This window comes from Falco cherrug, chromosome 6 (genome assembly GCF_023634085.1).
Source record: "Falco cherrug isolate bFalChe1 chromosome 6, bFalChe1.pri, whole genome shotgun sequence".
Classification (NCBI taxonomy): Eukaryota; Metazoa; Chordata; class Aves; order Falconiformes; family Falconidae; genus Falco; species Falco cherrug.
The window spans coordinates 14,891,244-14,904,718 of NC_073702.1; the positions used below are offsets into that span (position 1 = coordinate 14,891,244).

General features: G+C 37.5%; 1 long non-coding RNA gene across 1 annotated transcript in view; it reads left to right on the forward strand.

The window, feature by feature from the left end:
• The window catches only part of LOC129736311 (uncharacterized), a 41,490-nt gene extending 34,831 nt beyond the window's left edge, over nucleotides 1-6,659 (forward strand). Inside the window, exons 2-3 of the long non-coding RNA XR_008732684.1 lie at nucleotides 454-558; nucleotides 6,577-6,659. This is a non-coding gene — a long non-coding RNA (uncharacterized LOC129736311). The remainder of the gene's footprint in view (nucleotides 1-453; nucleotides 559-6,576) is intronic.
• The last annotated feature ends 6,816 nt before the right edge of the window (nucleotides 6,660-13,475 follow it).

Sequence of the window (13,475 nt, forward strand, 5' to 3'; positions counted from 1 at the left end):
TGGATATTACTTTGAGAAATAATAAGCATAAAGAAGTAAAAACAAATATCAAATCTGATATTTAGTTTTTGAAGAGTTATTTGATCATATAACACAGAATCTGTAACCCTCTCATCCACCATCAGCCTATGACTCCTCTCTCTGTTTGCTTGTTATGGTGGGATATCTTTTTCCTTAAGTATTTTTGCATCTGCCCAGTCAACACATTTCCTTTAATATGCTACATGCTTTCTAAACAAAGTTTTCAGCAGCGCGCATCATGAATATACCGGTGAAGTTCTCCTCATACAAAGAAAAATCCACCTCCTCACAAATACTTTTCCTTAGCAAAATTACTCTGATTTTGAAAAAATGTCTTGGAAGACTTCTTCAGTCTGTGCTCACAATAGAAACAAAACACCTTAAAAAAGCAGGAGAATCAAACCCAAATGTTTGTTTCTTCTTTTTTTCCAGAGCCATTTATGACTAAACTACTTAATGAAGAAATTCCTAATTATGTCAACTTGAGTGAAAATGAAGACACATTCATTGAGTAGATTTGCTCAATTGATCTCAGAGGTAATGTAATTATGGCTCTATATGGTGCTATTGCTGAATAGTGACACTTTGCTAATGCCATCACACTTCTTTCTTACCTACTTCACATCTACTGTGAAATAGTGTATCACAGCAGTGAGCGTCCAGGCCAGAGGAGCTCAGTGCCAGGTTATGAATGTCTATGCCGAAGGACATAAACATTCTGTTAGGAGCTTGCTTGCTAATGCTGCATGAGTGCCTGTGCCACTAGACTATTGGCTGTTTGAACTGATGGGATTCTTTGCTTTTGTCTCTATAGAAATGATAATGGAACAGGACCATTCTCCGGTACTATAGCCAAATAAGCTAACAGTGCTGACATCACCAATCCAGTGGACATTTCCCAAAGCCACATTGACATGACTGAAATGTCAAAAAATTGCCACCACTTTCTTTTAAAATGTACCTGGGAAAGAAGCCCTTTCTTTGGTGTAGGAATTATATGCATATATATAAACACACACACACCCCCCTAGAAGGTAAAATATTAGGTTTGAATTCTTCTTCATTTTGTGCTGTTAAAACATCTGTTTCCACAGAAAGTATTTTAACTGTGACATTTTAGGGTATTTAAAGCACAGGAACACGCCATCATCTTATGAAAGCAAGGTCTCTGTTCAGAAAGGAAGTCAGTAGTTTATGAAACAGTTACTATCCTGCTAAGACCCTTAGTTGAGACTTCAGGATTCTTGTCCTTTCTCCTTAGGATCGCTTAACACAACAAATTCAAGCTACACTGTCTAGGAGCTAAGAATCTTGCCTCACATGTGGACATGAGCTGTCAAAATGAAAGGAAATATTTCTTTTACAGACTTGACTCAATAATTGCACTAATGACTTGAATGAGAAGGAATATTAAATTTCCAGGAAGGACAAAATGAGTACAAGCTCCAAGTACATGGGAGAGAGATAGAATTCAAACTGATTTTGACAAATCGCAAAAGAGGAAAAGGTACAAAGCTGCATGCAAGGCAGCTATTTAGGAATAATCAGCTCTTCATATTCTAGATTTGATATAGCTGACTAGTACGAATTCCACTAAAAAACCTCTAGAAAAAAAGTTCTATCCAGTAGCAAGGATGGAGAAAAGTTCCTCATCCAGTAGCAATGACCAAGCAGACAGCCCTTCATACTCTGTCTAGCCACAAAGAGTGAAGTATTGGTGTAGGGTAATGGTGAGTAAAGAAAGTAGACAATATAATTGTCTAACTCTCAAATACCTAAGCCGTTTCACAGTCTTTAAATATCAAATGGAAAGATTTTTAATAGATTAATTGCTAATAGATTTGTTTCAAAATGTGTCCTACTGCCTTGGACTGCAGGGACTTTTTAGGTTTGCCTAAAGCAGCTTTAATCTTTATCTTTTTATTTATTTAATTAATCTTCTAATGTTTGTTGACTGGGTGACATTTGCCATATAAAATTGCTACAAGAAATCCTTATAATCTTATTCTTAAATTCTGATTGATACGTTAAAAAAATCCATTTTGAGTGAAGTAATATTCACGTTATCTCAGGCTCTAATTAAATGAGTGGCTAGACATCTTACTTACTGCTTGAATTATAAAAACAAAATCTTCCAATAAAAATAAATAAATACATACAAAGTGATCCAACTCCACAATTAAAAAATTCTAATGCATTCCAGCTACCAGAAATTTGAGCTTTCTTTGTTTCATTGGGAGATTCTTGTTAAACATTTTAAATTACAGATGTATTAAGCTCAACATGCATTTCCCTAGGTTTTTTTAAGTTACAATAAGGTAATGATAGGTAGACAAGATGCTGTGTTCAAGGGGGAGAAGTCAGCCTGAAAAAGACCATTACTGCTACTTTATATCTGTCATATAGGTCTCCATTATTTGCATGTGATTTAGTTTCTTCTAACATTCATGCTTTCTTACCTTCTTATTAAAATTTCTTTAGACTGAATATACAGTCAGTATACTGAAAGTTTAATTGGACTGATACTTGGTTTTCTTTTTTGCTTTGGATTCTTTAGAAATATTTACTATTAAATAGCTAACAAAGTTTTTTATATTGTCAGAAATATTCTCAGTGTCATCTTGTAAGGCTGAAGTCATTTGGTACTTTGCACAACAGTAAAAATTAGTTATTAAATTAAATAAAACAGTTCTGCCCATCTAGTTTTGCACATTCTCTGTGAAGGTCCAATTGACATTTTCCTTCTATTTGATAAATCTAGACATCAAAAAGTAGAAACATTTCAGGTAAAATATGCAACATTCTACTCTCTGAATACATAACTTCCATGAAATTTGTGATTTAATTTAATTTGGCTTCTAAACCTTAAATAATAATTTAGAATTATATATACTGGATCATCTTTCCAAGGGACAATGAAATACTAACAGAGTTGCTTACAATGTATAGTAAGAACCTACCTGAAGCTTTTGAAATTAATTAAGTGTGTTTCTGGAAAGAAATGAGGTGCTTATTTAAGTTTTTTTGAAAGGCTAGTCATTGTTGTATCACAGTAAGTAGTTTAATCATTTAGTCCAGCATCTTAGAAGGTTAGCTGGGATTATCCAACCTTTAAACTAGACAGAGTAATAAGAATGAGTGAAGAAGCCCTTTACTTCATGATCACAGTCAGATTGTGGTGTTTGCTGTAGGGAAAAAAAAAAAAGCTCTTCCATCTACTCTTGATAAACAGTTTGACCATGGCTCAATGCCAAGTGTCCACTAAAGCTCCTCTATCAGTCCTTTCCTCAGCTGGACAAGGGAAGAAAATTATGACAAAAAGTTCATGGGTAGAGATAGAGACAGGGAGAGATCACTCACCAATTACAGTCACAAGTGAGACAGACTAGACTTGGGGAAGTAAGTTTAATCTATTGCCAATCAAATCAGACTAGGGCAATGAGAAATAAAAACTAAAAACACCTTCCTTTTACCATTCCCTTCTTCCCAGGCATAACTTTACTCCTGATCTTTCCAATTCCTCCCCTATCAGCAGCACAGAAAGATGAGGAAGGAGTTTACGGTCAGTTTATCACATATTGTCCTTGCTACTCCTTCCCCCTCACATTCTTCCCCTGCTCCAGCATGGGGTCCCTCCCACAGGAGACAATCCTCTGTAATCCATCAGGGATCCTTCCCACAGGCTGCAGTTCTTCACCCACTGCTCAAGCGTGGGTCCCTTCCATGAGGTGCAGTCCTTCAGGAGCAGGCTGCTCCAGCAAGGTCCCCCACGAGGTCATGAGTCCTGCCAGCAAACCTGCTCCAGCATGGGCTTCCCATGGGTCACAGCTTCCTTTAGGCATCTACCTGCTCCAGCATGGGTTACTCCATGGGCTGCAGGTGGAGATCTGCTCCACTATTAACCTCCATGGGCTGCAGGGGCACAGCCTGCCTCACCATGGTCTTCACCAGAGATTGCAGGGAAATCCCTGCTCTGGTGCCTGGAGTACCTCCTCCCTTGACCTTGGTGTCTGCAGAGCTGTTGCACTCACATATTCTCACTCCCCTCCTCTGACCGCTGCTGCTCTGCAGTTGTTCCCACCCCACACACCCCCTTTAAATATGTTATCTTGGAGGTGCTGCCACCATCATTGATGGGGTCAGTCTTGGTCAGCAGTGGGTCCATTTTGGAGCTGGCTGGCATTGGCTCTACCAGACATGGGGGAAAGTTCTAGCAGCTTCTCACAGAAGCCACCTCTTTAACTCCCCTGCTACCAAATCCTTGCCATGCAAACACTAGCTAGCAAAATACAACCACAAGATACAAAAGCTATTTGTTTCCAAAAGCTTCTTTCTGTGGATCTATTGAGTATCTATCTAATGCTAACAGGACTTCATTATTCCATTTCTCTACACTGCCATATGAATATGTTGAGGGTGATCAGCATAATAATAGACATTTTAGAAGAAAGTAACAAAGTACAAATGAGAGAAGAACTTAATCACATGAAAAGAAAGAGCACTGTAACTTATTTTCCTGCAAATTTTGATGGAGTAATAGTCATAGTTATCAACGAAATAATGTATTGAAATTGTTATAGCTATATTTTTCAACTAATGAAATAACAAAATTATATCAGTCCCTTTGTAACATCTATTTAAGTGAATTAAATGAAAGAATAATTTTTCAATGAAATTTTTAAATCATTCTAAAACTTTAAAAATATTGAACATATTTGTATTCATGTAAGTAATCTCATTATGTTTTCCCCTTGTGCAACTGTTTACGTGAATTGCCCTGTTGGCACATGTCAGTTTTGCAGGAGTAAGATCCCAGTTAAGGACTTGATGTTTTATTCCAGTTGTATCTGTTAGAATTTCTAAGAGAAATAGAATCATCCTCCAAGTCTTGTGTTCAGGTTGTTACAATGGAAACTCTGCTCTAAAACCTTAGTGAAAACATAAGTACATAAACCAAGCTGTTCTCAGGCAACACTTGGTCAGCTTTCTATGTAATTACTCAGTCCATGAAGATTTTTAACTGGGGATTTCAACATAATATCTTTATCAATGACATAGAATTTGTAGTTAAGATAATTCAGCACATCATCATGTGATGTTCGTCATAACTTAATCAGACCAACAATTAGAGGAAGGTACAAAAAAATCAGTGACAAATGTGGCCAGACTGGGAATGTATTACAAGAAAACTGCATTCACTCACTAAAGTTCTATACTTACACACTATATTTGTGTTACTAAGCTAGCCACCTACAGGTTTGTTTTGATATGAATTTTATCTGATGGCAAAAGAAGCTTAAAAACTATGTGTTTTCCTTGTTGTATTCTTCAACACATGTTCTCATACTGCATATTATTTATATAGATATAATTGATTTATAATAATGCAATATAAACCAGCAGCCTCAGTAAAATCAAAGTGAAATCTACAACAAAAGCTTTCATTACAACACATCTTCCAAGCCGGTAGGGTGATCCACAGTGGTGAAGCGTGAGATTAAATTACTGGGGAAGTGTATCTCCTAGGATAGCTTTGTCCCTGAAGAAAGTATGCTTAGAACAGAGTTTCTACTTAACAAGAAAAAAAGAAGAAGGGGAAAAAAAAAAAAAAAGTATGTGGACAGCTGGGTTTTTAAGTTATCATTTCACTGATCTGGATTAAAGTCATAATCCCATATGAGTCTCTAGTAAATTACACAGGTTCAACTGAAGAAGCATTGAACTGCAAGAGGAACATATGAATAAATGGCTGAAAAGGGAGCAGGGCAGATGCTTGAATAGTTTCTGCTGCAAACAGTGGTGAAAAATTGAACTATAGCCTGAATCAGCTGGTACACTAATCAAAGCATTATCAGAAAGCAAAGATGATCATAAAAGGGAAAAAAAAGAAAAAAAAAAAAGGAACAAAAAGAAGGTTCTTTTTTTTTTTTCCTAGGTTATTTCCTTAGTGAAAAAAGAAGACTACAATTACTGAAAGGTTGAGTTGGGCTCTAGATTCACCCATTTATAATTCATTAGTATCAGAGCTAGAACACTGAAAAATGTACTTTGCATCTAAGCTTGTTTCTTTTGGCAAAAGAATATGAAAAGTCTAATTTTGGTGGCTTATTACACTCACTGTTCACTCTCTTTATTCAGATGTGAACTATATACAGTATGGACCAATAAAGAAACAGTTCTAAGAAGCTTAGGAGAATTTTGGTGATGTTTTTGAGTTTTGTTTATTATAAGAAAGCCACTTTTTTACTAATTCTGCTTCTGACCAAGTAAACATTGCCTTTCTCCTCAGGGGTAAAAATATAAATATTTTGTGGAGAAAAGACAGCCTCTCTATAATTCTGCATGCATGTTAAAAGTGTATCTCTGTTTAACTCAACAGCAACTTCCATATACAAGAAGCAATAGTTTTACTGTAAGGTTAGGACACCAGGATCTTTTCATAATTGTTTTGGTTTATTTTAAGAAGAGCAGCTGTAGTACTTATTTGTCACTCATACTGCCTGTACTTCTCTTCTGTATTCTGTTAATGACTGTTGCTTTCCTGGGGTTCTACAGTTGCTTCTGTAAGTGCTGTACCACAGATTGCCTGTGGTCCAGTAAATTTGCTGTTTGAAGATTCCATCACAAGGAATGACCACAGCCCCTGACAATGATAATTTTATTGTGTATGAAGATGGCATTAACACATTCAAGATCTAACAGGTAAGGCATTGCTTTTCTTTTACAGACTCGGCAAAATAAAAGCATATTATTTTGCGTTAGCCTCTTCACTTAAGTGTTTACACTCCATCTTTACCATTTACATTACCATACTTACCAATAAATAAGCCTACATTTCTTCCTTTATTTTACTTTTTTCCTAGTATTTTCCAGGACCATTTATCTCCTATGACTCTCTCAACTTGGTTAGAAGATTCTCCCTCTTGACCAGGGTTTGCAAGAGTCCTATTTTGATTAATGCTTAAGCAAAATATTTCTGTGGTTGTACATACTAATTCATGCTAAAGCAATGTCTAAAATAACCTAAAAAGTGTCTTGGGTAGGAATGCAAAAAAAATCCAGGAAAAGACAACCATACCTTTTGTTATGCAGAATATTTTTTTGATTTAAGAAGTGTATGTGTACACCTGTGTCCCTGTGTGTATTGGGGGGCTTGGAAGGGTTGAAAGTATAATTATTGAGGGTTTGATTTGTTACTTATCCATGTTGGGTCACTACTTCCAGTCAAGCATACTGAGAAAAAAGAAATATAGTCCAAAAATGGTTTTAATATTAAAATGTTATTTCACTACTTGCTTTTTGCATGACAAGAAGGGAATAGAACAATTTTTTTCATTTCAGATGAGAATATTTGAATGTAAATGCTGCCTAGAATATGGCGTATTCTTAATTAAATCTTAGACATTATTGAAAAAGAAAAAAAAACACAAACCATAAACAACATGATTAAGCAGAACTAGTAATTCACAACTGCAAGAATGAAACTTTGAACTGTTTCTGAACTTCTGTTTGACACCCAGTGTTCTTTCTAGAACATCTGGAAATCCTGGGTGCAAGTAACCTCTTTTAGAGTCCTGTGTTGAGCAAGCTTTTGATTAAAAAGAAGTGTAAAGGAATATTTGCCACCATTTGTTTTATTGGATAATACAAAATCTTAGTTGCAAAGGAAGATTTTTTTGTTTGCTTCATTTCTATATGCAACAAGTTTTAAATTGAAGTAGAAAATGGGGAAACAACTGAAGAACATTCTCACAATAAAATTATCTTGTGATATTACTGTGAGAAACACTGAAGTGAAGGGACTGTGAAGTGAAGTGAAGTGAACACTGAAGTGAAGAACACTGAAGAGAAGTGAAGGCCATGGATGGAGTGAAAGAGAAGACACCCAAAATACAAGGAATTTCAGAGTACAAAATCCCAAGACTGTAAAGATCTGAATATTCAGTAACCCAGGTCTTTCTCCTATGCAAGTTTTTGTTCTTTTTCATCTCCAATCAGATAAAAATTTTAAAAATATTTAGTCTGTAAGCCTATCTAGAAGGTATGTTTTTAGCAAAATCTTTTCAGTTGTAGCATAACTTTAACAGATTTTTTGAAAGTAGTTATACTACAGGGTCACCAGTTTAGTTCTTGCATTCCCATCTATGTAGTTCCACACACGACTTCAATGAGATACTTCATTTGTGGGAAGTGAATCAGGTTGAATCTTTAAAGCTTTCTCATCTTCACTGGCAATAATGGACCACACCTATGAATACCTTGCATCAAGAATCAAGCTACAGGGCACCACTTCAACAGGTCTTATTATCAGAAAGTAGAATGAAAATGTTTGTGTACTTTTGCAGTCTGTTATAAAACAGCGCTTTTCATACCACTCATGTAATGAGAACATTTTCAATAATATTGAAAGCACTCCAACTTAATATCAAATAAGTTATTACTGCAAAGAATGTGCTACTGTAGCACTCAAAGAACAAACTGTATGTCACATTCTTCTTTAATACTTAACTAATGTGTATAAATTAGTGTCATTTCCAGTACAAGAAAAACAGAGTCTGATTTTCCATTAGATAAGCTGAGAGTATTGGTAAAGTCACTTGTATTATCTATGAAAGGCTAAAAATTATGCAGAATTTAAGGATTCATTAACATTCTTTAATGAGCTTTGGTAGATTAAAAAGTTAGGCTACAATAGTATTAATAGGACTACCGCAATGAAACCAGATGCTTGGATACTCTTGGTAAATCTTCCCCAGCACAATACCAGTTTCATGGTGCTCCACATACTATTTTTTTTGTGTTGATGTTTGAAGCAGGATAGAAGAGACCTAATTCTTGTTTACCATGACCATCGTTATAAGGAATTTGCCCACTGGCTCTAGCCCTTTAACTCATTTGACCCTACCCTTATTTTGAAAGCAAGTAGGACCCTCAGGATTTTGATTACTTTCAATTTCACACAAAAGCAGATTTCCAGACAGCCCTCATAGTTGGAATTTTTTTTCCCTATAAGGTACTATTCCTTAAGGACATAATGAAATCACAGAATGGTGGAGATCCAGTCTAATCCCCTGCTCAAAGCTGGATCAGATAGAGTAGGTTGTTCAGGACTGTGCCCAGCCAGATTTTGACTGAGTGCAAGAATGGAGTCTCAGCAGCACCTCTGGGCAAGCTGTTCCTATGTTGAACAACACTCACAGTAAAAATGTCTTAAGTTTAAATGGAATTTCTTGTATTTCAGTTTCTCTCCATTGCTTCCTATTCTTTCCTTTAACACCACTGAGAAGAATCTGGCTCAGAACACCTTACTTCCCCTATCAGGTGTTTTATACATGTTGATAAAATTGTATAAATAATGCCTTCAAACTTTCTACAAGCTAAACAAGCACAAGTGCCTCAGTCTCTGTGTATGTCTGATGCTCTAGTCCCTCATAATCTTTATGTCTCCTTGCTGGGCTTGTCCCAGTGTGTCCATGTTTTTCTTGTACAGGGCCTCAACAGTGCTGAGTAGAGAGGAATTTATCACTCCCCTCAACCTGCTGGCTATGGTCTTCCTTGCAGCCCAGGATGTTGTTATCTGCCTTTGCTGGTTGATGGCCAACTTGCTATCCACCAGGATACCAAGGTACTTCTCTACAGAACTTCTTTGAAGCTATTTGTCCCCCCTAACTGTGTACTAGTGTGCCGGCTTATTCTTCCCCAGGGGCAGAATTTGGCACTTGTTGAGATTACCACGAGATTCCTGATGGCCATTTCTGCAGTCTGTAGAGGTCCCTCTGAACAGCAACACAACCCTCTGGTGTATCAACCACTCCTCCTGATTATGTATCCTCTGCAAAAATTGCAGAGGGTGCACTCTGTCCCAAAGTCCAGGACATTCAAGAAGAGATTAAATAATAGTACGCTGTTACAGACTGGCCTACCACTGGAGTTTGTGACACTGATCACAATCTTTTAAGTCCAGCAACTCAGTCAGTTTTCAGTCCACATAACTGTTCAGTTTCTAATTTGCATTTCATTTTGTCTGTGAGGATGCTATAGGAGGCAGTTGAAAAGCCTTGCTAAAGTCAAGATAAACAGCATGCACAGCTCTCCCCTCATTCAACAAACCAGTCACCTCATCACAGACTATTAGGTTGGTTAAGTGTAATTTCCCCTTTATAAAAGCATGCTGACCACTCCAAATCACCTTCTTGTCCTTCATATGTTTGGAAATGGTTTCTAGGAGGATTTCCTCAGGGACTGTGGTGAGATTGAGTAGCCTGCAGTTTTCTGTATCCTCCTTCTCTTCTTGACAGGGGGATTGGCATTTACTTTCTTCCAGATGTCAGGAACTTTTCACAATTGCTGGTCTGTCAAAGGTAATTGAGAACGGCCTTGTAATGACATTGGCCATCTTCCTCAGTACTCATGGATACATCACACTGGGTTCCATGGACTTATGTCCAGTCAGTTTAAAAGTTTTCCAACTTGTTCCTTCTCCATCTGGGGTCAGTCTTCCTTGCTCCAAAATTTCCCACAAGTCTCAGAGATCTGGGATTTATCTGGGAATATCTTATCAGTAAAGACTGAGGTGAAGGCATTGAGTACCTCAGCCACTTCTGTGTTCTTTGTTACTCTGTTCCCCTATCTCCTTTAGCAACCATCCCACACTTTCCCTAGTCTTCCTTCCACACTTGTACAGAAGCCCTTCTTACTGATCCTCATGTTCTTCACCATGTTCATCTCCAGGAGGTTTTGACTTTCCTAACTCTATACCCAGGTGCTTGGACAGTGTCTCTATATTCCTCCTTGGTCACCTGTTCCTGCTTCCACTTCTTGTGTGTCTCTTTTTTATGTCTGAGTTTTTACAGGAGCTCCTTGTTTACCTGTACAGGCCTTCCGTCATCTTTGCTTAATATCCTGCATGTCATAACAGACAGTTACTCTGCTTCTGTAGGGTAATCTCTGAAGATCAACCAGGTATCTTGCACCTCTCTTTTCTCCAGGATCGTATTTCATGGAATACTTTGAAGCAGAACTTGAACAGGCCAAATTCTACTATTCTGAAGTCCAGGGCTGTGATGTGCACCTGGCCATGTTCCATCCTTTCAGAATCCTGAACTCTTCCCTTTAATGATCACTACAGCAAAGGCTGCCCTGGTCTTCACATCCCCAAAGAGGTCTTTCTTGTTTTTCTCAGGTCCAGCAGAGCACCTCCCCTTGTCATTTCTTCAATCACCCATGTTAGAAAGTTCACAACAATGCACTCCACAAACTTAATGGATTTCCCATGTCCTGCTATGTTGCCTTTCCAGTGGAGATCAGCGTGATTCAAGTCTCCTATGAGGACCTGAGCCTGCAAGTGTGATGCTTTTTCCAGTTCTCTGAAGAGGGCCTTATCTGCTACTTCTTCCTAATTGGGTGGTCTGTAGGAGACATCCAACACAACATTGTCTGTATTGGTCTGCCTTCTAATCCTGACCCATAAATTCTTGACTGGCTCATCACCCATCCTAAGACAGAGCTGCATGCAACCCTTCTGCTCACTCATAAAAATCCATACCTTATTCTTGCCACCCTAGTCTGTCCTTCGTAAACAGCCTGTATCTTTCCATTATAGCACTTCAGACATGAGCTGTGACCATGCCCCTGTAATCCCAATATAAGAGCCCTGCAACTTCATGCCTGCCTTTACTACCTGCACTTTATCCTGCAAGATGTATGCATTACTGCGTAGGCAATAGGCATCTGCTTGTGGTGATTTTCCAGACAAAGTAAGAAAGCATTTCTCCATCATACTGTTCTCTTGGCATTTCATTATTTTTATGTGTAGACTTTGGGTGGAGCCCATGAAATCCTTCTTTGGTGATCATAAGGTCTCTCTCGTCCACATCGACTTGCACCCTTTGTTTACCAACCTGGCCTACCACTTCCTCAATAGTGGACCATTATCTCCTTCCCCTGTCTTTCTTAGAATCATAAGATCATAGAATCATAGAAACATTTGGGTTGGAAGGGACCTTTAAAGAGCATCTAATCCAACCCCTCTGCAGTGAGCAGGGACATCTTCAACTAGATCAGCTTGCTCAGAGCCCTATCCAACCTGATTTCCATCTGGATGTTGAGCTGTTGACCACTACTCTCTGGATGTGACCATCCAGCCCATTCCTCATCCACCAAACAGTCCACCCATCAAATCCGTATCTCTCCAATTTAAAAAGAAGGATGTTGTTGGGAACTGTGTCAAAGGCCTTACAGAAATCCAAATAGATGACACCTGTAGCTCTTTCCTTGTTCACTGATGTAGTCTTTCTTTGTTTAAAGCTCTTCCCACCAGGTTGCCTAGCCTGTCAGCAAAAATGTTTATGCCTGACTTGGTCAGGTGTATTCTGTCTCTTCCTAAGAGTCTTTGATACTGAGAAAGGGTCCCGTGTCTGTAAAAGTCAAATGTCTCAGCTGATACAGAATCGCATAAAAGCTGAAGTTGCAAGTGACTTTCTGGAGGTCATCTGGTGCAATCCCCCCAGTGCTAGCAGCTTCACTCTATGTGTAACCCATAGTGGCATATTTGACACTCTGTACATGCTCTATTATTTTTAAATGCTAGTCTTAACCAGTGGTTTTGGCTTTTTAACATCTGACCCAAGAGATCTATTCTGCTATTTTGAAAAACACCAATATATGAGTTTCTTCTCAGTAAAACAGAACTTTCACTCTTTGTAGATATTGAATTAAAATTTTCCTATAATTTACTTCCCTATAGTTCTTTACTGATTTTTTTTTTCTTCTGTCAGCTGGAGATATGTACAATAGTTTTACATTACAAATAAATATTATGCCTGACAAGAATACAAATAATATTTCAGGTTTTATAAAAACTACTACCTCAGTAACTGTGAGAAGTCTTTCTTTTCTCTCTAGCTGAGCTTCTGGTTGAAAATATTTTACTTTCTGTATGTATTCTCTGAATGTTGTTTACTCAGGTAAAGATACAGTAATTTTTCTAAAAGAGATTTTGATAGGGCTTATGATCTGCTGCTTGTTGCTAAACGTAGAAGTACTGATGGACCAGGTGGTACTTATTTTACTTCAGTCTTTAGAATACACATCTTATCCCTTTGAAAATTCTTGGAATAAGGAGGCTGATAATTAAAATGGAGTGAGCTTTTTATCTCTCTGGATGAAAGGACTGATTAAGGTATTCTGTGAAAGAAAAAAAAAAAGAAAGAAAAACAAACAACGAAGGAAGGTAAATATATTTAAAGGGACAACAAAATGATCAATGCTTATAATCTCTAATTTTGAGTAAAACAGGTTGTTTCCTAGGGATGGAAATAGCATGAATTCATTAAAGAGGGTTTTTTGCAAGTTTTCTATCAATGAAATTTAAATTATAAAACCTGTATTCACACCTATATCTACCTTGTCTTATCAATGGACTAGTAAAGATGCATGAATCAGACAAGTGGGCA